This window comes from Vicugna pacos, chromosome 10 (genome assembly GCF_048564905.1).
Source record: "Vicugna pacos chromosome 10, VicPac4, whole genome shotgun sequence".
Taxonomy (NCBI): Eukaryota; Metazoa; Chordata; class Mammalia; order Artiodactyla; family Camelidae; genus Vicugna; species Vicugna pacos.
The window spans coordinates 19487821-19513946 of record NC_132996.1 but is presented as its reverse complement, the minus strand read 5'-3'; the positions used below and the strand labels follow the sequence as shown (position 1 = coordinate 19513946).

General features: G+C 40.3%; 1 protein-coding gene across 2 annotated transcripts in view; it reads right to left on the bottom strand.

Moving 5' to 3' along the window:
• The window catches only part of RAB30 (RAB30, member RAS oncogene family), an 89515-nt gene that overhangs the window by 51505 nt on the left and 11884 nt on the right, over positions 1 to 26126 (bottom strand). Inside the window, exon 1 of one of the 2 annotated variants that reach the window (XM_006197477.4) lies at positions 4302 to 4677. The exons of the other annotated variant lie outside the window; for it this stretch is intronic. The gene's annotated coding sequence lies outside the window, so the exon portion shown is untranslated. Of the gene's footprint in view, positions 1 to 4301; positions 4678 to 26126 lie in introns of those variants that run through there. 2 annotated transcript variants of the gene reach the window in all.

Sequence of the window (26126 nt, the reverse complement as noted above, 5' to 3'; positions counted from 1 at the left end):
GAAGTAACGTACATTCCACAGAACCAGTACAGGGGGATGAAAAAGAGAAATTTCCAAAAAAAAATAGAAAAAAGAAAAATTATAACAATATAGTAATTCAATAAAACTTGGAAGAACTGGGGGGGTGCAGGTTGCTAGGTAAAAGGGTCCAGCACACCAAAGACAGCATGAAATTTCTGTGAAATTTCAGAGAACTGCAGACAGAGAAAATTCTATAAGCTGTCAGGAGAAATCAAACAGAATGTACAAAGAATCAGAAACCAGAATGCTTCCAATTTCTCAACAGCATCAGTAAAAAACAAGAAGATATTGGAGCAATATCTTTAAAATTCTGAAGGAAAATGATTTCCAACTTAGAATGAGATCTAAGAACCCAGTCAAACTGTTGATCAAGTATGAGAATAGAACACAGACATTTTCAGGTATCTCAGATCTCAGAAATTCAAACTCCATGAACCTTTTCTTAAGAAGCTCCCATAGGATGTCCTTCACCAAGCTATATACGAGCAACAGAGGACCTGGTAGAGTCATGCAACAGAGGACCCCAAGAGGGATACCACATGAAGAAGCCAGCCAGACCAGAGAAGTGTAACTCAAGGGGCAGACGTGTTGAAGACAGTCATCACCAACAAACCCACTGCCATTAAACCCTCTTTGGTGGTGTTGATCTAAATATTTTAAGTATATGATTATAAAATTCTCAAACACAGTCAAAAGTAGGCCCCTGATACCCATCACCCAGATTCAACAATTATGAACATTTTGGTCTGTTAACAGTCCATCCTCTTTTCTGTTTTTTCATTGTTTAAATATTTTAAAACAAATTCCACGTAGCATCATTTCACCTCTGTATACTCCAGAACCTATCTCTATGTTCCCATTTTCTAACATCACAATACTATTATCACACCTAGAAAAATTAACAGTAATTCCTTGATATTGGTCCATAATAAAATTTCCCCAACATCTAAAAAATGCCTTTTTATAATTAGAGTGTCATGGGTTGAACTGTATCTCCCACCCTTCAAAAAAAGTTTATATGTTGAAACTCTGTACGCTGGTATATCTCAGAATGTGACTGTAACTGGAGACAGGAGTTTTAAAGAGGTAACTAAGTTAAAATAAGGCCTGTAAGGTAGGCCCTAATCTACCTGGACTGATGTCCTGATAAAAAGAAAGGAGATTAGAACGTACAGAGAGACACCAGGGCCACATGTGTGCAGAGGGATGACCATGTGCAGAGGCAGCAGAAGGCAGCTGTTGGCCAGCCTCGGAGAGAGGCCTCAGAGGAAACCAAGCCTGCCAGCACCTTGATCTTGGGCTTCCAGCTACCAGAACTATGAGAAAATAAATTTCTGTTGTTTAAGCTAGCCAGTCTGTAATACTCAGTTATGAAAGTTGTAGCAAACTACTATATAGACTATCCAAATCAAAATAATGTTCATACATCCACATTTGGTTATGATTTTTAAGTCACATTAATTTTTTTTTCATGCTGTTGACTTGCTGCAGAAGCCAAGTCAGTTGTCCAACACTCTGAATTCATGTTTGTTTCCTTAGAGTGTTATTTTTTATTTTTTTAATTTTTATTTTTTATTGAAGTGTAGTCGATTCACAGTGTTAATTTCAGATGTAAAGCAAAATGATTCCGTTATACATATACATACATACATATATATTTTTTCTTTTCTATTATGGCTCATTACAAGAAACTGAATATAGTTCCCAGTGCTATACAGTAGGTCCTTGTTGTTTATCTATTTTATATATAGTAGTGTGTATCTGTTAATCCTGAACCTTAGAGTGTACTTCAGTTTGTCATCCTTTCTCCCATCTTTCCAATAAATCAAAGTTAGCTCTGTAACCGAGTAAGTCCTAAAATTCTCATCAAAGAAAAAACATTTTTTTCTATTTCTTGATTTTATGTCTCAACGAGACAATGGATGTTCATTAAACATATTGTGAAAATCACTTCCTGGTGTATGTAAATCAAATTATTATGCTGTACACCTTAAACTTACACAGTGCTGTATGTCAATTATATATCAATAAAACTGGAAGAAAAGAAAGAAATTTGCAAAACTGTAACAATGTGTTCTGGCCAATTTCTTTTTGTTTTGGAAAACACAGTTTTTATTTATGTTAACATATGATTCATTTATTAACATTATGTTGAAATAAGTTAATAAATTTGGAAGAAAAAAGTTACTTCTGGAGGCTTGATTGATTTAGCAGTGAACTTTAAGGTGAACATATTCCATGGTGGTACTGCATACTCTCAAAAAGAGGTTAAAAAGACTTGACCAAGAATGACAGGTAAACTCGGTTGAGACTCCTTTCTGACTCTGTTGGCCTTGACCATGTGCTAATGAAGCATCTGCTCATCCCCTCCAGGCCGGCCATCTGGGTTAGCTGACGGCATTCACTTCATCCCATGGAAGAGTTTTGCTTTGACCTACTCCCTGAGACCTGGAGGTAGGCCACCAAGAAACCAAGAAGAGAAAAGATATAGCAGTCCATTCTCTGTGACCAATTGCTACCAGATGTCCAGGACCTGGCCCACTCTACAGCCCCATCAGATGCCCAGGTCGTGGTGAGCCTTGTTTTTCCTGGGATTCACTCACAACCTTGCACACTGACTTCCCCATTAGGACCTTTAGTAAACCCCCAGGGCAGCTAAAGCCAGGCTATGAACCCGAGTCCATTTAATTTATTTTTCCATCTACTAGTGGCAATGTTGCTCTTTTTTTTTTTTTAACAAAGCTTGCTAGATTTGTGCTTGCTCCTTTGTTTTAAAAAAACTAAACAACGTATACTTTTGTAATACAAACATGAGTGGTTAAATCATAAAGAAAAGTAAGAGGATGATCAACATAAGAGTCAGGATCACCACAGCCTCAAGTGAGAAGAAAAGGGGTCAGGATTTTGGGACAGAGGGTCCCAAGCAGCTTCTAAGGGACCCATAATGTTCAATTTGATAAGCTGGATGGTGGATACACAATTTTCACTTTATTGCTTTTTAACTATAAATATATATTTAAAGGATTTTTCAGTAAGTTTGGTAGGTTTCATATTAATTATTTTTTTGTGAGCAGTCCACTGCAGCTAGAACACAGGGTTTGAAGAGCAGAGTCAAAGGAGAAAAGACTGGAAGTGGAGTTAATTCTGAAAGCAAATGGGAGCCTTGTTGATGCTCTCTTGGGTGTATTATCAAGGACATTTATATCCAAGATCAATTAAAACGGCATTCTCACAACCTATCCATTATTGAGAATAATAGATAACTTTTTTTTTCTACTAAGCTGCATGAAGATGAATCATCCAACATTGTAAACCTCTCACTGGGAAACATAATAATATGGTTTTGATGTATTTTTCCAGTGAAAGGAGATTCAGCTTGCCCTAGGGAACACATTTGCCTCAAATTCTTAAAAGACACAAAGCTGAGAAGGATGCAGAACAAATGTTTCAGATGACAGAACTGGGCTGTATCTTGGTGAGCTGGAGGGACAGGTCAAATCAAGCCCAATTTATATGAACATCAACCATCTACAGAGAACATAGCATAGGCCAAGAGTTTAACATAGTTTATCTCATTTAATCTTCACAACCCTACTGGGAAGCTGAGACCCAGGGAAGTAACTTGCCCAAGGTCACAAAGCAAGTCAATAGCAAAGTCATGATTCTGAACCCAGGTTTTCAGATTTCAGCTTCAATCTCAAGTGAGATTTCTTCAGCTATCTGAAATTAACATTTGAATAAGTTCCTCCTGTGTAGCACAGGGAACTATATTCAATATTTTGTAGTAACCTATCCTGAAAAAGAATATGAAAATGAATATATGGATGTATATGTATGATTGAAACATTATGCTGTACACCAGAAATTGACACATTGTAAACTGACTATATACTTCAATAGAAATAAAAACAACAACAACAAAAACAAAAAAATGAATCTTTACTCTAATGTAGTCTATCCCTCTCAGAGAACTGCCATTTAACCCCAACCCCTTGGGCCTATGAGGGTATCAGCATCTCAGAAAATGATTCAAACAGACTGATTTCATTCGTTAAACATCTGGAGACCCTCTAACAGCTGCCCAGAAACCTCAATCTGCCCCCAGGAGCAAGTCTGTCATCAGGAGTGAGGATTCTCCCTGCTACCCATTCCCAGCTCAGTTATGTCTGCCTCCCCACTGGTCCTTAAGGATTTGCAAAGCTCAAGTTTTGCACTTGTAGATGGGCGTTCCTTATCACAAAGGCTGCTGAGCAAAACCCCTTAGCCAGCCTGTCCCTCACCTGCAGTTTTCTCTCGTCCTCAGGGCCACTGTGATTTGATGGGTGTGTGCGGCTGAGAGCCAGCACAACGGGCTCCAGTGCGTAGTCACAGCCAATGGAGCAATCCCGAAAGACAGCCAGAGAATTTTAATGAAAACCAGAAAACGCCTGGCCGCTCAGTCCAACTGCAGCCCAGGCTCCCGCCAGCCCCTCCCCCAGCAGCTAAGAATCCCCGGGCCAGCTTCACCCCAAAGAGAAGGGAGGAAGATCCACTTTGTATTCAGCCACTTTCCAGGGTCATTTAGGTGAGAGGGAAGGCACATGCTAATTGCAACAGGACCCAGGGACCCTGAGAAGCACAGGGTGTGGCAGCAGCAGATCTGAGCCAACAGATTATGAAACAGTCATTTAAAAAAAAAAAAAGCCTCTTTCCTTCTGCCAAAGCTGTCTGAACACAGCTGCATACAAGGCTAGTGAGGAATCTTAACATGCTTAAAGGGACCGTCTTTCAGATACTCGGGAACCAAAGAGGAGGAAACGAATATTTTGATCACTTACTATGTGTCAGACGCTCTGATCTCATTCCACTTCGACTATGAGGTGGGATTTATAAACTGCATCTAACAGATAAAAACACTGACTCACAAAGGTTAGATAGCACACAGCTGGCAAGTGGGGAAGCAAGACTCAAAGTTCAACATGGGTGAGGCTGATCAGAAATAAACTCAAAATCCTGACCTGTGTGGCCTAATAAGAAGAATAATCATTCACTGAACATCAGCTGTGTGCCTGGAAGTAAGCTAAGATTCTGTACACACTGTATCAGCTAATCCTCACAACAACCAGACAAGATAGGGGTCATTTATCATCCCTATTTTCGATGCGGAAACTAAGCCAGATGCTAAGTAACTTGGCCAAGGTCATGACACTGCCAGGATTGGAACCCAGGTCTACTTAATTCTAGAGCACCCCCATGTGAAAACACTCACCCTGACAGCCTACAGAGGGGAACCACAGAGGCCATTACGCACAAGCAAGTTGCACAGAGACCTCTGCCCCCTTCCCAGCAGGTAATCCACGTTCCAGGGTTACCTGTCAGTTCCTTCCAGCACTCCTCAATGAGAGCACGGAATTACGGCTCTGAGAAGGCTGACAGTGCTGTTTCCACCTCCCACAGAGCATGGGCTCTGCTGACACTGTGTGCATGTGAAGGGGAAGGCCAACACCACGATGGCGCAGCCGCCGGCTCCTCTCCGCAGGCTCTGCTCCGTAGACCCACACACCTCACAGCGAGCCCCCGCCCCCCACATCCCCATCAACAGCTCACAGGCCTATTTTGTATTCCTAACAGGAGACCATGTGCCTTCTCTTAGAGCAACTGTGATTTCCCAAGGGAGACTACCGTCTAGACAGAGCATCCTATTACATCTTGACGAGAGATGGGCCACACAGTGTCAGGTTTGCTCATTTCGTTTTTTGGGGTCTGTGTTCAGCAGCCCAGTGAAAGCCCTGGGCTTAGCACCTCTGGGTTATCAGACTGAGCATCACTCAGTACAACAGCTGATATCCAGGGTTGGAACTGTTTTCCCAGCCAGGTAAGTGTTACCTGGGGTTGGGGGGGTCGCAGGCACCTTACACCCAGCCTGTGGGTCACGCACACACAGGCACACCATACAGTCCCATTAATCAGGCTGAAACTTGACAGAGCTCTTCTCCACATGTTCACAATTAAGCACCAGGATTGGAGGAGGACTGAACACCTAATACATGCCAGGTACTGTGGCAAGTACCTTCATAGATGTTATCTCTTTTTTCTTTCCTCCTTGGAGGTTTTTGTTTTATTAATTTTTTTTTTTACTGAAATAGTCAGTTTAAAATGTCGTGTCAATTTCTGGTGTACAGCACAATGTTTCAGTCACACATGAACATACATATATTCCTTTTCACGTTCTTTTTCATTACAGATTACTACAAGATACAGAATATCTTAATTAATCTTCACCACATGCTGTGAGGTAGATAAGATGGCTATCATACAGATGAGCCACCCGAGGACCAGAGAGGTAACACAATTTGCTCAAAGTCACACAGAAAGTGGCAAAGCTCAGATTCAAATGCATTTTTAATAGAACTCCAACGTTCAATCATGAGGCCATGCACTTATTCCTCAGATATCTACCGAGCACCTTCTCTGGACAGCTACTATGCCACTGGGAGAAGATCCCACTGCTAACATGTAGTGCAGGTCCAGTCACCAAAGGACTTACATTCCCATGAGCACAGAAGATGAGGTGATCAGAAAGACAGGTACTGGGTGATGAGATTAGGACCTCGGTTGAGGGATCAGGGCAGGCTGCTCTGAAGCACTTTAGCTGAGACCTGGAAGATGGGAATGAGGTGGGCATTTGCAAAACTAGAAGATGAGTGCAGGCAGAAGGAACAAGAGGGGCCAACGCCGTCTGCAGGAAAAGGCTTGGCGTGTCCAGAGAATATGAAAGACGCCAGGGACAGAGGCTGCATGAGCAACAGGGAAGAAAGAACATGAGATGAGGCAAGGCCTCGCTGACCACGGAAGAGTTTGGATTTTGTTGGAAGGTCAACGGGAAATCAAAGAAGAGTTTGACTTAAAGGAGTGATGTGACCTGCTCTGTGCTTTAAAGAAACCATTCTGGATGCTTTGTGGAGGAGGGAGTGCAGGGTGGGGGCAAGAGTTAGGGATCAGGGGAGAGATGATGGTGGCTTGGACTGGGATGATAGTAGTAGAGATGGATTTTACATTTGGAGACAGGACTGAACAGGCTTGCTGGTGGACTGCATGTGAATGGGGAAGGGAATAAACTCCCGGGTTTCTAGCTTGAACAACTGGGTAGATGGTGGTACCATGGATTATGAGAAAGACTAGATGAAAAGCAAAATGCTCATAAGATAGACATTCATTTTATTCCTATCACACCAAGAAGGGGAAAAAAAGTAGACCCAGTTGTGTTCATGCAGGGGAAGTTATGAATTAAAGGCTTGAAGCTACTTAACCTGGTGAAGAGAAGGAGTTGGGGGTGAAAATGGAGAGTCAATAACAAGAATCTGAAAGATTGCCTTTAAGAAACAGGGGTTCTAGTTACTTCATGGCCATCCATCACTGCCACAGGAAACACAGGAACAGAACTTAGTTACATGTAAGGAAGGGCTGTCTCATGGTCAGAGCTGTGGAAAGTGGAGTGAGGTACCCCGAATGATGACAACTCCCCTGTCCCTGGAAGTCTTAAGGAATAAACCAGATGACCCCCTGGCTAGATTGTTATGGAATTCAATAACTGGTGGGTAAATCTTCTAAACCTAAAATCTTTCCAAGCCCTAGAATTCTGTGGTTTTAATATAAAAATCTTTATTAACCTGACCTTTAGGACTGGAGTCTGCCAAACAGGGCAGAGCTTCCATGGTATGTCCTATCTTCTAGAAGGTAAATAAGAACAGTATTAGCTTGTTTCATTCACTATAAAGTGACTCCTACTTTACTGCTAAGAGTCATACAAGATGATGAAAGGCTTTCTGCGTAGGCAAAAGGCACACGCTACAGAATCAGATATCCTAGATCTGCAATTTATTAGCTCTGTGACATTTGGCAACGTATTTAAATCCCCTTTGTCTCAGTTTCTCTCTTTGCAAAATGGGAAAAACAATGCCTAATTTAGGATGCTTGTTGGAAGGACCTGAGTCCAGCGTCTGGCACATTATGGTAAGAATAATAATGACAACTAACATTTATTGAACCATTACTATATGCTAGGTATGTGCTCTCTGAGTTGTGTGCGTTTTTGCCATCAAATCCTTACAATAGCCCAGAAGGTCGGCACTTAATACCCTGTATACAAAATTATAAAATCAATTCTGGAGGTTAAGTAAACTACCCAAGAGTCATACAGCTAGTAATTGTTCAAATTAGGAAAAAAATAAGCAAATAAGCAAACTTCAACAAAGGCTTTTAAAGATAAAGACAACTATATTTCAACAATGTGAAAAAATGTAAACTGTTAAATTTCACAAACAATTCAATTCACTTAATAAATATTTATTGCCATATCAATGAAAAATTGAATGAATAAATGACTCCAACAAGCATTTACTGAGTTCCTACCAGGCAGAGCATCAAGAAACTAAGGTTATAGAGAATTTACATCCATTTAATTAAGAATCTGTCATTAAAGCCACAATCTTCAAACTGCAGGGAAATTGCCAACAGAATGAACCACAGTCCATGAAAAAGGTTCTAAGAAATGTCACTCTCATACAGACCAAAAGAAGTTGGAATTACTGTTGTTTTCTCTTTGGGAGGTCAAAACTGTTAGAGGGATTGTCAGAGCAGGGGGCAGAAGACTAAGAGCACACAATAAATGGAAGCCAAGGGAAAAGAGAATCTCAAAGAAAAGGCGAGTAAGACTTCCACAGGAAGCAGAAATCTCAGAGAACAAAGGCTGACTTAGTAACTCGGAGCTTGTTGATGAACTTCACTAGAGTTGTGGGGAAAGAAACCAAGTCGCAGAAGGCATTTGGATGAGTAGGTTAAGGAGGAAGAGGAGGCAGTCTTTTAAGAAGTCTGGGGATAAAAAGGAGAGGGACAAACGCAGCCTGGGGAGAAGTAGAAGGACTACTGATACAATGGAAGGTTAAGGAGCAAGAACCAAAAGAGGAGGCTGAAGACAAAAGACAGATGGAGGAGATACAAGAAAGAAACCGAGAGGACCAGACTCTGGGGAGTCAAGAAGGGTGGGACAGAATGCAGAGGGAAAGGCTACCCTTGGGAAAGGAGAGGTGTCACCTTCTGCTCTGGGACAGGAATCGAGGATGAGAGACTGGTGTATGGACATTCTGAAAGATACTCTGAATCAAGCTGGATGGGTACATAGAGTGATCAAGTTAGATAACACCATTTTGAGCCTAAAATGATACTTATTTTCTCAGGCCACTCATAAATTGGTATTGAAAAAGACAACCATCATTTGGGTATAAGTTCTATGCAGTTAAAAATCAGTCTTATTGAGATATGCTCATATTCTGTTTCCTAATCTGGGCATTATTACACTGGTGTGTATAGTTTGAAAATTTCATCAAGCTATACACTTATATTTCATCAAGCTATACACTTTTCTGCACGTACATCACACTTCAGCAAAAAGTTTTTATAAACCAATCATTATACGACTCCTGTACTCTGTCCAGTTTTTAAAAGAGTAACTCAAACTATATATTCTTTCCAACAGGCAACATCCCTTACCATCTTTTAGATTTGCCATAGCACTAAATTCAAGACTAGACACACAATAGGTATCTAGTAAGTATATGCTGATGTGATTGGAAGAACTTCAGCACAAGATGTTCAGACCTAATACAAACCTACCTACAGGAGATGGCACCTTTATGATTGCAAAGTCTTGCAGACACCACCTTAGCCAAGTGATTACACTGAGTATCACCAATAATGGGGTATACTAACACTATGTGCCTCCGCTTGTGAAGCAATGGAAAGTATACAGTATGAGCTATTTAGAATTCTTACCAAAAAGGGCTAACCTGAAAATAATCATGGAGAAGTAAGTAGACCAATTCAGATTGTGAGATATTCTTAAGAAAACAGGCATGGAGTCTTAAAAAATATCAATTTCATAAAACACAAAAAGAGGAGAGGCTTTTTTAAAAACTTAAAAAAAAGAGTAAGAAAGACTAAAGATACACACCTAAATTTAATGTATAGTCGTTGATCAGGGGGTTGGGTTAAAAAAAGTAACAGTTATTAACATTATAAAATTAACATTATTTTTAAAAAATTTTTTACATTCTCTTTTAATTGAAGTATAGTCAGTTTTGGTGTCAGTTTCTGGAGTACAGCATAATGTTTCACTCATACATATACATACATAGATTCCCTTTCATATTCTTTTTCATTAAAGACTATTACAAGATATTGAATATAGTTTCCTGTGCTATACAGTAGAAACTTGTTGTTTATCTATTTTATATATTGTAGTTAGTATCTGAGAATTTCAGACTCCCAATTTATCCCTACCTACCCCCTTACCCCGCTGGTAACCATAAGTTTGTTCTCTATGAATGTGAGTCTGTTTCTGTTTTGTAAATAAGTTCATTTGTGTCTTCTTTTTTTTAGATTCCACATGTATGTGATATCATATGGTTAAAATTAACATTACTATTAATATTATTTGGACAATAGGGGTATGATAGATTGTTTGCAAAAATGCCTGCAATTGTTCACTCCCTGTACTAACGCCCTTGAGCGATATGACTTTGCGGTTCCTCCCTCCAAAAGGAGCTTGTGACTTGCTTTGGCAAAAAGACTGCAACAGAAGTTAGGCAGTGCCAGCTTCCATCCTAAGCCTCAGAAGGCTTTGCACACTTCCACTCTCTCAGAATCTGCCTGCGTGCCATGGGAATAAGTCTGGGCTCTACTACTAGAGGTTGAGAGACCCTATGGAGCAGAGACAAGCCGTCCAAAGTGACGCAACATAGACCAGCCAGCCCCTAGTGAATCCAGCACTGACTGCAGACTTTGAGGGGACCCAGACAAGATCAGCTGAGCTAGATGCACATTAGAACCACCCCACTGACCCTCAGAACTATAAGCAATAATAAATAGTGGTTGTTCAATGCTTGCAAAAATTTATGCATCTGTACTCTAAATCTATGCACCAAAATGAATACCTCTTTTGTGTTAAGGCAGTGAGATTGTGTACGGGTGTGTGTATTTGACATTGTCTTTACAAGGAAAACTATTAAAATAAAAAACCTAACCCAATAAATAAATGAATGAGTGAATGAATGAGTGAATGAGTGAATAGTGGTTGTTTTAAGCCACAAAGTTTTGGTATGATTTATTATGCAATGAAAGGGAACTAACTGATGGAAAGTGAGATTTAAATATAGACTGTACATTAGACAATATTATGGAATCAATGTAAGTTTCTGGGGCATGATAATGGTATTGTGGTTATGTGGAAGGGTGTCCTTATTTATACTTAGAAGATAAATATTGACATATTTAGAGATAAAGTATTATGACGTCTGCTCCCCCAGAACCATAAATGTGCATATATAGAGAAAGCAAATGTGGCAAACTATTAAGAATTAGTAAATGTGAGAGTTTTTGACTGTTCTTTGCACTAATCTGCTCATTTGAAATTTTTCAAAATAAAAAGTTAGAAAGAAAAATTACACACCGATCTCCAGAACATGGTGACACTGAATATTTATCTGGTAACCCAGCACACCGCCATACAGTGAACAGATCCTTCTCATCCTTTTTTTGCCATCCTCCCCCTCCTACCCCTTTGTACTGGAAGCTGTACTGCCGCTGGAGGGGGAGGCAGAACAGACAGAAACTGCAGTAAACCAGAGGTATGCCCTACTATAGTTGAAAGAAAGATCCATTCATAGATAACAAATGTTTAAAAGTAGCAAGCAATCACTGAGTGAGGTCTTCTCCCAAACATAATCAGAAAAAAAACTGTGGCGGGTTGGCTAGAGCATGAAAAGAAAAAAGCTTTGGCAAGAAACACGGGCAGGTCTTTGAATTATTTTGTGTTAGGAAACAAATATTCATGTGTTCCTCTATTTAAAGGGATTTCTCAAACGCCTACGAATGAGAAGAATATCTTGTATTACATCTCTCCCCGCTGAAAATCCCTTACGACTCTTACCAATAGAGCCAAAATCTGTTTTTTCACAACCGGATGAAAGCCTCCTTTATTTAATTTGAATTTTCCTCCAAGTGATATGCAGCAATCATTAACACCGTGTATTAACTTATATGAACTAACCCAGGGACCTAAATTCAAAGGATACGGCTTTCTGAGCTGAATTCCAAGGGCCTCAGCTTTCCTATGCCTTACAGAGGATGTCTGCTTACAACGAACAGCAAACAAAGCCCACGCTGTTCTTTACATAAAAAACCAGTCATTTAGGTAGAGCAATTAATTTTTTCGATCAATCTCTACAAATCTATTAAAATGTCTTTTCCAAAAAGACAAATCAAGCATTCCCGTGTGTTAACCATTGTCAGGTGAGAAAAAAAAAAAAAAGCCTTATATAAGAAAGGAAAGAAAATGGCTCAAGGTACTGTACCTTTAATGAGTCAGTTGTTCTCATCCATCAAAACTGAAAGTTTAATGCAGCAAAGATATTTGTTTCAGGCGTTATTTGGCTCAAAGCCAAATCCATGCCCACTTTTTTTTTTTTTAAAAAACAGAATCCCTCATTTCTCTAGCCCACAAACCCCAGGATGCCTCAGACTATAGTTTGAAAACACAACTTCAAATTAAAATGGTTGTGCAAAAGGAAGAAGGGAGCACACGCAGAGGGCATCTTCCAATGGGCTCCACAAACTTCATCCCAATCCCAGAAAACAACCAGGCTGCCATGTCTTCAAGGAACCTCTGATGTTCAAAGAGAATTCTACTGTGCACATTAATTCTCAAAACTGTCTACTGACACTATAAAGACAGCTGCAGAACACAGACTTTCCTGGCCCATAGCTGCATGTTAGCATATCTGTCTGATGAAAAGACTAGACAACAGCAGACCTGGGCATGGTTCTAGCTCAGACACTGAGTTCCCATTCACGTGACCCTAGAAGTGTTAACTGCTTAAAGCGTGGATTGATTGAAAAAGACTAATTGATTCACTTATTGTGCAAACAACTGTTGAGCAAATTTTAGACACCAAAACCAGAATGGTGAAACACCGATGAAGGGGACAGGGCCTCTGCCCACAAGGAGCTCCTAAGCTAATGGAGAAGCACAGTCCAAACACTTAGATGAGCCGGAGTAAAGGGTCTGAGCAGGTTTAAGTACTTGAGCCTGGACTTGAATCCTGGCTCTGCCACTTGGCTGAGTGACTTTGGGCAAATTTTTTTACATTCTTTAAGCTTAGTTTCACAAGCTGTAAAGTGGGGATGGTAATCGTACCTTTTATGTTGAGTTATTGTCAGAATTAAATGAGATATATGTATTCTCTATATACGGCAATAAATTTTCAATAAATGTTGGCTATGATTATTATTCTTTATTATTATCTGGGTGGTTGTACTAGATATCTTTTTAGGTTCTTTACAACCCTGAGACTCTATGAATTAGCTGTGACCCAGAGTAAGAAATTTAACATGCCTGGATCTCATACTCTATCTGTTAAATGAAAGGGTACAGCTAAGGCATCTCTAAAATCCCTTCCAGCTCTAGAATAATAAAAGGCTCTACAGCTGAGTGCCCATGGTTTCATATATGTCCTAGCATCACTGAGATAAACTGGCACAAAAAAGCAATTGCTAAACAAACCGTCTTTCTCTGGTTCCTTTAATCTCATAGCCTACCTGTGCAGATATCGGATGTGCACAAGGTGTCAGCCCCCAGAAAGAAAAATAAGCATGTGCAGGGGAAGCCAGATCCTCGTCCCCGCCCTTTAGGCTGGGTAGTGTCTTCCAAAACTCAAGTAGGGGAGGTGCAATGAATGAGCAGACTCATTCATTAACCCACATGAGCATCCCACATACTGAGGAAGGAGAGCCTTTCTGTGCTCCCACAGCACCCACAATTCATCCCCATATGCCACTCCCCACACTGCCATCTTACCTGCCTGCACCAACAACCAGGCAGATTTGAGTGCTGGGACTTTGTCACGCTAACTTCGCATCCTCAGTCCCAAACACAGTGCTTGGAATGGGGTAGGCACCTAATGACTTAATAATTAACTAAAATTCATACTTCCCATAGGACCCAAAACGATACATCTGCCAAGTGACTAGGCATTTTGAGGTGTGGGCCTAAACCTCTGGGGATCTTTTACAAGGGTCACCAATCCAGTAGTGTCAAGAAGAAGTTTGTGACCCTCGATGGTAGGGGTGGAGTTAGGCAGGGATCATTTCAATCTCCAGCTCTGTTTCCTCTTTGATGAAATGAGGGGGATGGATTAGATCAGGGGGTGACAAATTATGGCTCATGGGACAAATCCAACCTATGGTCCACACATCCCCCTCCAGTTTAGAATGATTTTGACATTTTTAAAGGGTTATAAAAGCAAACAATATGCATTAAATAATATACATCTGAGCTCCCCTAAGCCTGTGTGGATCTCTAAACCTAATATACTTACTTTTCAGCCCTTTACAGAAGAGTTTGCTGACGCTGGATTAGATGAGCTCTAAGGGCCCTTCAAACCCGGAAATTTCAGCATTCTCATTCTGCTTGAACAGTCTCATCCTGGCTCTGCGCACGGAGCATTCCCAAGTCTGAACCAGTAACACGAGGCACAGCAGGAGCTCAATTGTCATTTGCCTAATTGAATAAATGGATTCTGGAGCAGTGACCCTAAGAACTAAATCCCCCACCAAGAGGGTAAAGTGGGTCAATGGGTATCAAATGACTGCCTAATGTATGCCCCCAGCATCGGTTTGCCACAGCAAAGGGACCGTGCAGCAGCTCTCCTGGCCCTTTGGGTGACAGCAACACCCAAACCGGCCCTGAGCTCAGATATCCAGGATTAAGACTCACCTGTTCCACCAAATAAAAAATACATTTAGCCACTCCCTGAACAAACCCCTTGGGCAAATTATAACGCTATCTAGGAGTAGCTATCAGAAACACAGATCATCTAAATAGCCATGGACCCAAGAGAGTAATTCCCATCCAAAATTAGGCAAAGAGAATAATTTAGCTCACAACATTCTGTTTCTCTTTCCCTCTGTTGTAAGAATGCATAATACCAAAACAAGGAACTCAAACATTTATGTCAGGGCAGCAAGCCAAGCGAAGTCTAGAATATATGATCCTATTAACACTAATGGAAGTTGGAGCAAGGTAACAGAGACAATAAAGCCGGCCTCCACTCTCAACACACATACTTTTCCAAAATAAACAGCCAGCAATTATTCTTTTAATGTTCCTTCTCTGTACATCCATAAATCACTCCTGGGCTTTTGTGCCTTTTGCTGATTTCAAAGAATGGGTTTTTGTTTTTTTTTTTCTTTTCTTTCTGGCCTTCACTCTTCCTCTGTATGTTTATAAGGAGTCCTCCTGAGTGGGTCTGGGGGTGCTTTTCTGCACCCCATAACTGAGCATCTCCAGTACCAGTGCAGCACACCCCAACCACACACTCCCTAGTCAGACTGTTCCTTAGCAATTATCAAGTTTGTCTGGAGATTCTGCCCCCTCTAGCCTCCTCTAAAGAAGCTGCTCGGAGCCCTCTCTTCCTCCAGCTGACCAGAGAAGTCCGAAGGCCTCCCCACCCAGTGATGAGGTGGATTCATAGAGTCTCACTTCCAGCCCCACCCCCAGGCACCATGCTCCAGATATCCTGGCCCAGAAGGGTAAAAAACAACCATCTGTATGCCTCAATGCTTATTTCCAGGCTCTTCAGAAACCAGAGAGAATAGTTTAAATTTGGATTCTTTTCCTGACTCATTAGGTAAGCTTCTTCCAACAGCCAGGACAGACAGACACTGACACTCTGCTGACCTCTGTGCGAACTTAAAAAAAAAAAAATCCCTTTCCTTCTCAGAGTCTTCTTGTTTTCATAGGTTTTTCAATCAATAAAAACAGATTTAATCCCTTGGCCGGCATCTTTGCTTGAAGGATAAGGATCCAGCACTTGGATTATATTCTGTGAACTCTAAGACCCTTGAAGGAAAAATCCTGCAATGGCTGTTCTCTGATCCCAGAACCAAACAGCCTCACCCACCTCTTCTCCAAGTCCCATCACTGTAACCCCTGCTGCAGGACCCACCACAGCCCTGAGTGCCTGTTCCTGGCTCTTCTCCCTGCTGGAGCGTGTGATCCAGAGCATCTTCTAGGGCCAAAAAAAATCATCACATGGTAAAAAAAAAAAATCCCTGGAAGAAGTCTATGTATCTAGTGTACAGAAATGCAAACTGACTGCCTCTACCGTAAGATAAATCTGACATCTACTCACTTTGTCTTTATAAAAGGTTTCACAGACTATTCATTAACATTTGCACAAAAAAGAGACCCATATGTGCCTTCTGAATGTAAAGCCTAATAAAAGTTTGAGGTGATTCAAATAGGTGTTGGAAAACAATCGGACTACTCAGATATTCTTACCAAGTACTTATGGGAAAATTGCATATTAATACTCAAAAGACACTATTACTTATTCTTTTAACAGTGCACAAACATTGTAGTAAACACGTAAAACCATTCTCACTCCTCAAAGCAGAACGGACCATTCTCTCTACTTTGTGGGCTCAATGGACCCTGTAAGGATGTTAGTAACAGGATCTGTGACCCTTTATTCACTCATTTGTTCGTATAATCATCTCCTCACACCCCACTGCTTCCACTACTCCAGGCTATTAAGTTTCTTGAGGACAAGGACCTCATCATTTTCCAACAGACTGCCCAGTACTCAGCAGGTACTTCATGACACCAGGGCGGAAAAGCGGGAAAGGCAGTGGGCATTAACAGAGCAGACACTGAATATGTCTTATTCGTTGTTACCTGGCCTATAAATATTTTTTGAATTAATGGATGGACTGAAGAAATAAAAGAGCAGTGGTACTAGGGCATGAAAGTATAGAGCTTGGTTGTAGAGTAATAAATATCATTCATCAGTTCTAAAAACATGTTTTCCTACATTTTGACAGCTGGTAAATTAGGAAGCATTTCACAATGGATGGCGTCTTGGCAATGTGTCATGGTTTATTTGGAACCTTATTTTCTGTCTCTTTCTCAGTGGTACATAGAGTAGCCATACATGTTAAAAATAATGGTGTCACAGATTCAGTGAAATATAATCATTTGACATGGCCATGGTAAGAAGGGTTGGAAAGATGACTGTAAACCTGCGCTGAATTTTCCACAAGAGTAGAAACAAAAAGAGAGCTTGGGCCTTTTTGGTGGCTGGCAAGTGGAGTGGCTATTTCTCTCACAATGATTCCCCCTTCTCTAAAAGCAGCCCAGGGGCCAGTCTATGCTAACTGACCCTGTCCTTCTGCCCACCACTGATTGGTCCAGGGGTGGTCACATGGTTCAAACTGAGCCAATAATTACTCTGAGATTTCTGACTTGGAGCTAATGAGAGTATAGGCCAGTTCTTCTCTGGTGTGAGCGACAGTGAGATTTAGAGTCCAGGAACGATCCCTGGCCATGCTCCCTGCCATGTAGGAGAGAAGCAAAGGTAAGAGACAGAATCATGACATCATTTGAGTCCCTGTATAGCTCAAACTAGCTACATGCTCACCTAACCCATTTCTTTTTCTTTTTAAGTCTTATATCTCGCCTCCTTTCCTGTTAGGTGGGATCATGAACTGAGAAATAACTGACAGAATGAGGACAGAAGTAACATAAGCCACTTCCAGTCCTGGCCCATGAAAACCTCTCACATGAGATCCTTCAATCTTCTCCATCTGCAGGTTGAGAGGAGAGAACTCTGAGACATCTAGAGGAGAAGGTAGCCACAAGACGGCAGAAGTCTGGGTCCCTAAAACCTAGAAGGTGGCCTAACCAGGAAAAACCAAGTTGACTTGTTGTATGAACAAGAAATCAGCTTTGTTTGTGTTAAGCACTGAAATTTGGGTGGCCTGTTAAGACAGTTACCTGCTCTAATATTTCCTGGTTCCAGCTGCACCCATCCTTCCTATGGTTACATGAAATACCCTAGTATTCTTCCCATAAATAACCTCTTTGCCCAAGCTAGTTTGAGTTGGGTGTCGTTCATTTACAACTCAAAGAGTTCTGAGGAACACAGCCAAGAAGAACGAATTGCAGTCATCTGAAGGGGCAAGACAATAGAAGTGACAATCCCTAAGTGTCTAGGGAACACCTAGGAAATTTCTCAGAACACAGTAGTAATTCCCACAGACTGATGATAAATCACAAAAGACTCTTCAGTTTCTAAGTGCTTCTAGGTCTAAACTTATAAGCCACTTACAGTAAAATATTCTCTCCATTCTTATTTCATTACTAGAAGCATCCATGAAGGTGTAATAGTCCAGCTTTAGGGTACACCGTCAAGAGTTCTCACCCATCTAGAACTCTAGCAAGCAGATAAATGTCACTCATCATACACAGCCAGCCTTGCTGTCCCAGGATTTATTGGAAAATAGATCCACATGCAGTTCCAAGAAGTCAAATAATTACTCTGGGGCAAAGAGCTCAGGGTATGAGTGTATAAGCCTGACCAGAGTTTTCAAAGATAAACATTCAAGAACCACCAAAGTGAATGTAGTTTGGTGCCATTATGGAAAACAGTATGAAGATTCCATAAAAAAAACACAAATAGACTTACCATATGATCTAGCAATCCCACTCCTGGGCATATATCCAGAGGGAACTCTAATTTGAAAGGATACATGCACCCCAATGTTCATATGCAGCACTATTTACAATAGCCAAGACATGGAAACAACCTGAATGTCCATCGACAGATGACTGGATAAAGACGCTGTGGTATATTTATACAATGGTATACTACTTGACCATAAAAAAGAATAAAAAATGCCATTTGCAGCAACATGTTTGGAACTGGAGATCATCATTCTAAGTGAAGTAAGCCAAAAAGAGAAAGAAAAACACCATATGATATCATTCATATGTGGAGTCTAAAAAAAGAAAGAAGACACTAATGAACTTATTACAAAGCAGAAACAGACTCACAGACACAGTAAGCAAACTTATGGTTACCAGCGGGGGGAAGGGGGTGGGAAGAGATAAACTGGGAGTTTGAAATTTGCAAATATTAACTACTATATATAAAATAGATAAACAAGTTTCTTTTCTATAGCATAGGGAACTATATTCAATATCTTGTAGTAACCTATAATGAAAAAAGAATATGAAAGCGAATATATGTATGTATATGTATGACTGAAACATTATGCTGTACACCAGAAATTGACACAACATTGTAAACTGACTATACTTCAGTTTTAAAAAAGCCAGAAAAAAGAAATAAAAAACCTCTTTTTGTTCAAGAGTTGCATTAGCTATGGAATTTTGTTTACCAACAAAGTTTTGTTCATTTATCAGGTAAAAAAAAAGAACCACCAAAGCTTAAGGGAATATTTATAAGACTATAAATGAAAAGATTTAAAAAAATAAACAGGAGAATGATGCCAGGAATGCCTACGTAAGCAATAAAAAGTTTTGCCTGAACGAGGAGCTAGTGATGACACAGCATGCATCCTGCTCAGTTTCCAGAAATGTCTCTCAATGAGCCAAATTTGTTTCATAACCACAAGCACTGACATCTGTAATGCATTCTATGGGTTAGTTACAGAGCACCCTGTACCCTACATACAATGTGTATGTACACTGTGTATTATGTAGTACATACAACGTGGGAGTTCTGACTCCCACAACGACAGTATCGAGCTGGGATTGTCATCAGTCCTTCACTTTCAGCTAAGAACACAGGCTCAGACAGGTCAAGGGCTCACAGCCCCAGGATTTGTGATCTGAGCCAAAACTTGAGCTCCAATTTCCTGACCCCATATCCTCAGTCCATTTCATCATCACCCAAATTATGGAATACTGGGGCAGAGAAATGGCCCAGCTGAAGGGGACTTTTCACCACCGCCATAATTTGTTAATCCGTTTGGAGGGCAGTTTTCTGTTTCACGTGGGAACTTTCGGTAGGGGGAGGTTAAAGGGCCTGGGATAAATGCCTGGTCTGCTTCCAAACCCAGAAGGGAAAACACTCCTACAAGACACCATAGCTTGTGCCCACAGGGAGGCCTTGAGAGAGGAGGAAGGAGCCCGAAGCAGGGGGTTAGGAGTGCCGAGACCTCCACGTGATCCTGGCGGAACCGCATGGTCAGAGCCTCTGAGAACCAGGCAACTGGCTCTCTCAGGACCCCAAAGATAGAATCTGCGGCAAATGAACTGAAGTTACCCTTTCCTGGGAAGGGAGAGGGGGTCAGACACATAAAGTTAGTTGGCTTCGAAGAGCATTCTCTCAGATGATTCTTTTTTTTTTTTTAATTGAAGTGTAGTTGATTTACAATGTTAGTTTCAGGCGTACAGCAAAGCAATTCAATTATACATATACATTTTTTTCAGATTCTTTTCCAATACAGGTTATTACAAGAAGTTGAGTATAGTTCCCTGTGCTCTACAGTAGGTCCTCGTTGTTTATTTTACACATAGTAATGTGTATCTCAGATGATTCTTATGAGCTGCATCTGAGAGACAAATTGCCAAGATCAAATACTCACATGTTACCTGGGTGAGGGGAAAAGGGGGAAAAAAATTAATGGTTTAGTAAAAGCCCTTTATCCCTGGCAGCTGGTGACGTACCACATTGGAAGAAGACGTGGGAAGTTGGGGGAGCTGCCCTTTGCGGTGTTGGGAAACTTGAAGAGTGAGCATCTCCGGAATATCCCTACATCTCAGGCTCCAAGGATGAGAGGGAGATCCTGTACCCTGGTGCAGTTTCCCCAGAAACAGAAAATCCAGAAACCTAAAGAAACATGGGGTAGTGGAAAGAGCAAAGGCCTTGATTTTCACAAACCTGGGCTTGAGCCACTGCTCAGTCTCTTGTTAGCTGTGACCTTAAACAAGTCACAATCTCTTTGAGCCTCAGTTTCAATATCTGTAAAGGATACAACACTGACCGTATAGGATTCTGGGGAGGATAAAATGAAGGAGCTGTTTTAAAATGTGAGCTCTTAACTTTTCCCCTCAACCCTCACTTCAATACCTTAGTATTGGAATTCTAATACTTAGTCATTCTAATTCTTAGTAATACACCAGGCTTGGTAGTCTTGAGAGAATCACATATATTATCCAATGTCCTACCCATTTCACTTGCCTCTTTGAAACAGAATCATCTGTGACATCTAAAATAACTCTGGGCCCTTTGGCCTTTTACTAGACTACTTCATGCTTCCTAAATTCCCTTAAAAAAAATTCAACCTTATAATCTTTCTCCAATGTGAAAGAGAATCCAAACCTTATGGCTATTTGGCACACAGCTGCATCTAACAACTGTCAAATTCAACTAAACTTTTCACAAGGCTTAAAAGAAAGGGAGTTTGGAGTTTACCAAAGCTTTACCGGATTTAATCAATATGCAGTGTGCCTGTGACCACAGGGACAACAGGAAGGATGGGGTTCTTGTGGCCTTCATTATCTTCCTGGTCTTTGGAACCATTTCCTCTTGACATCTTCTTACCCAAGACAGGGATGTGCCCCTCCTCCATACTCCAGTCTTCTGCATACACTACTACCAGTGCTTTGACCACACGATACAATAATCATCTATTTTATGTCTCTTCCACTAGCCTACAATCTCCTTTCAGGTAAGAACAATGTTCTGCCAGATCCTGATTATCAGTACCTACCAACATGGTACTTGGTACATAATAGATACTAAATTAATGTTGGATGGATGTATAAATAGGGCTTTTAGATCTGGGAGAAACCTTAGGAATTCTGGTCTAATACAAGGTCTTCGTTTCACAGATAAGGAAGGTGAGGCTCAGAGCTATGAGATAACTCAGCCAAGGTAGCTTCAAAAGCAGTAAGGAGATAAGTGGTGGCAGTCACATGTCAGTTTGACTGTACGTTCAAAGGTAGACATTACTTCACTGTTAGCCCCAGAGGGAGGCAGTGTAGTTCAGTGGACACAGCATGGGCTCCCAGGTGAAGTCTTGCTTCTGCTACCTATCAGTCATGTGACTGGGTAAATAGCTTCATCTGACTGAGTCACAACTACTGCATCTGTTAATTGGGGCCGTTAATAACTTCAGCGTTGTTGGGGATATTAAATCTGCCAACATATATAAAGTACCTCACATAGCAACCGCACTATGTACTAAACAAATGTTTACTGAATGAATCATGAATGAGTCCCTGTCCAGCATACCACAACTTCACAAACCTGGTTTAGACTTTGCATTTAAGTCCCTGCCCACATGGAAGGTGGCTGGGACACCCATAGTTAGAGAGCCATGTATTTGGAGTTTGTTTCTTGCTGGAAATTGGATCTTAAAGCAGCACTGAGTAGTCTCTATAATGTTCTCTGTACCCTTCACCTGGGTTGCCCTTCCCAACTTCCTCGTTGCCACACAAATCTTACCCATCCTTCACTGCCCAGCCAGATATACCTAGTCTAGAAAGCCATCTCTGGTTTTATGATGTCATCAGTCCTTCCTGTCTCACTAATTACTTTCCACCACGTACTTGAGTATACCTGTTTGGTTTTTTAAATTGTGGCAAAACGCACATAATGTAAAATTTACCATCTTAACCATTTTTAAGTATACAGTTCAATAGTGTTAAGTATATTTGTTGTGCAGCCAATCTCCAGAACTTCATTTTGTGAAACCAAAGCTCTATACCCATTAAACAACTCCCCAACTGCTTCCTTCCCCCAGCCCCTAGCAACCACCATTCTACTTCCTGTCTCCATGAGTTTGCTAACTCTAGGTCCCTCTTATGAGTAGAATCATACAATACTTGTCCATTTGTATCAGGCTTATTTCACTTAGCATATGTCCTCAAGGTTTATCCATGTTGTAGCATGTGTCAGAATATCCTTTCTTTTCAAGGCTATTTAGCTTTGAAATACATTCAAGGCTGAATATACTGAATAATTATTCAGTATTCCATTGCATGTACATCCTACATTTTGCTTATCCATTCATCTGTTGATGGACACTTGGGTTGCCTTCACCTTTTGGCTATTGTGAATAAAGCTGCTATGAACATGGGTGTTCAGGGGTATATCTGTTTTATCTCCTCTACTGGAGTGTGGACTTCTCAATGACAAAGAATGGGTCTCAATCATCTCTGTACTCCCCAAGGTGCCTGACATGCAGTGGGCATGCAATAAATACTTGTCAAGTAAGACAGGACTCTGCTCCAAAGATGAAGTAAAAAAGAAATGATCTTCCACACAAAATCTGCAAAATGGCAGTTACACACAGCAGAAGAGCACAGGCTTTGCAGTAAAACAGCCTTGATTCCTGGTCTTGGTTCTGCCTCTTACTAGTCATGTGACCTTAGGCAGGTTGCTTAATCTCTCGGAACGTCAGTTTTCTTATGTGGTTTTTGCCACAATTAACCACTGAAACTTATGTAAAAGCGGTCAGCACAGCACCTGGCACACTATAAACTCAAAAAATGTTTGCCAATATTATGATGACAAAGTTATATAATAAAAGTAACTTAATGCCCATACAAACATGCCAGTTAGCTTCCTGGCCATGATAATTTTAAAAACAAAGAGTGTAGACTGGGGAAGGGGATAGCACAAGTGGTAGAGTGCATGATCAGCATACACAAGGTCCTGGGTTCATTCCCCAGAACCTCCTCCAAAACTAAACCTAACTACCTCCTTCCAAAAAAAAAAATTTTTTTTTTAATTTTTAAAAGAGTATGCAGAATTCTGAGACCAAATAATTTATGACAGGTAAAGTCAAAACAGAAAGACAACACAGCGGTAACAATGAATCCAGATTGGTATCACAGAACATGGAATCTTCAGCTATACAGTTGCAGTTCAAGGAGCTGAAAATTTTGTCACTTCAAAGGGACAGCCATAAATGCTGTACTAAGGACCATCTCACTTAGCAAAGCAGCCTGTCTACAATCTCATAAATGCTTTCTAATCAGGATGACTTGAGGGTTTTCTGTGTGCCTGGGCTAAATCTATTTTGAATTTAATCATTCCTGTTTTGAACTTTTCAGCAAAAGGATGAAAGAGAGAAATAGATCTTTATTACTATTTCAGACAGAAGTATTTATTTCAATCTGTCTCAAAGGAAATTGGGCTCCCCACCCCACTCCTAGTTCCTCTAGCACATGAATTCCTTTTGAGGTTGCTATCCAAATTTTCCAGCCGAGAAACATTCCTTCCAAAGTTAGCTCTTAGAAAGTGGAATCCTTACATCTTAGAAGGAAAAACTTACCCAAGTTTCTTTTTGTCTGCCGAAACAATTAACATTTGCCGAGGCTAATTAAAATGGCTCTCTGAGATGAGATCAGAAACTTGGTTGTGTGGTGGAGGAGAGGAAAGGGAAGAAAAAAGAGAAGGAAAGAGAAAGTTGCCTGAATGCTAACACTGGCCCAAAGGTGGCCCCAAGGGACCATATCTCCTAACTTTCCTGGGACAATCATGATTTCATGTAAATTTAACGCTATACTGAGATGATCTGTTAAATGGATGACTAACTGTGATTTGATATATATTTTTGGTAAGACTTTGCAGTTAAATTAACCTATACATAAGAGAAAAAATTCTTTGTCAGACCATGTGTCCCAGTTTTGGATTCAGAACAATACTGTCCCCATATGCCATGTGTCAATTTTAATTTGGCTTCTAAATAACGGTGAAGGGCTATTGGCTGCCTTGTCCCTCCAGGACACCCACATGACTTCGAGGCCACCAGGTGAAGGGCACCAGTCTGAGACTGGACACACAAGACCGGGTTAAATCCTCACGACACTATGCTCTAAGTACTGGCGTGGCCCCTCCCTCCTTTTTTACTTTTTTATTTTTATTTATTTATTTTTTTATTAAAGTACAGTCAATTACAATGTGTCTCTTTCTGGTGTACAGCACAATATCCCAGTCATGTATATACATACATATATTCATTTTCATTTTTTTTCCATTACAGGTTATTAAAGACATTGAACATAGTCCCCTGTGCTATATAAAGAAACTTTTTTTAAACTATTTTTATATATAGTGGCTAACATTTGTAAATCTCAAATTTCCAATTTATTCCCTCCCACCCCCTTTCCCTGGTAACCATAAGATTGTTTATTAAGTCTGTGAGTCTGTTTCTGTTTTGTGGATAAGTTCATAGTCTCCCCCTTTTTTTTTAGATACCACATATGAGTGATATCTTATGGTATTTTTCTTTTACTTTTTATTTTGAATTGATTTTAGATTTAACAACCAAAAAGACCTTCAAGAAAATTACTAAGAATTTATATAACCCTTCACCCAGACTACCGAAGTGTAAATATTTTACCACATTTGCTTTATTATTCTTTCTGTTTATAGATATTACTTTACTTCTAAATCCTTAAAAATAAAGGACATTCTCTTATATTGTCATAATATGATTATCAAAATCAGAAAATTAATATTGATGCTATCCTATAATCTAGTCTCAATCTTTATTCAAATTTCACCAGTTGACCAAACAATGTGCTTTTTTTCATCCTGGTTATTTTTTTGTTGTTGAGGTATAGCTGATTTACAATATTATATTAGTTTCAGGTGTACAGCATAGTGATTCAAAATTTTTATAGATTACACTGCATTTAAAGTTACTGTAAAATATTGGCTATATTTCTTGTGCTGTACAATATATCCTTGCAGCATACTTATTTAATACATAGTAATTTGCACCTCTTAATCCCTTACCCCACCTTGCTCCACCCCCTTCTCTTTCCCCACTGGTAAGCATTAGTTTGTTCTCTATATCTGTGAGTATTTCTGTATTGTTATATTGATTCATTTGTTTTATTTTTTAGATTCTACATAAAAGTGACAACGTCCTTTATGTCAAAAGAAAAAAATTTTCTCCAGTCCAAGATCCAGTCTAGGATCATGTGTTATATTTAGTTTCTATGTGTTTTAGTGTCCTTTAACCTAGAACTAGTCCTCAGTCTTGGTCTTTCATGACCTTGGCGTTTTTGAAAAGTACAGTTCATTTATTTTTTAGAATGCTTCTCACTTTGGGTTTATCTGATATTTCCTCATGATCCAGTTCATGTTATGCACTTTTGACAGGAATGCCGCACAAGTGATGGGTCTTTCTCAGATGTTGATTTGCCTCATCAGTGGATTAATTTTGATCATTTAGTAAAAACA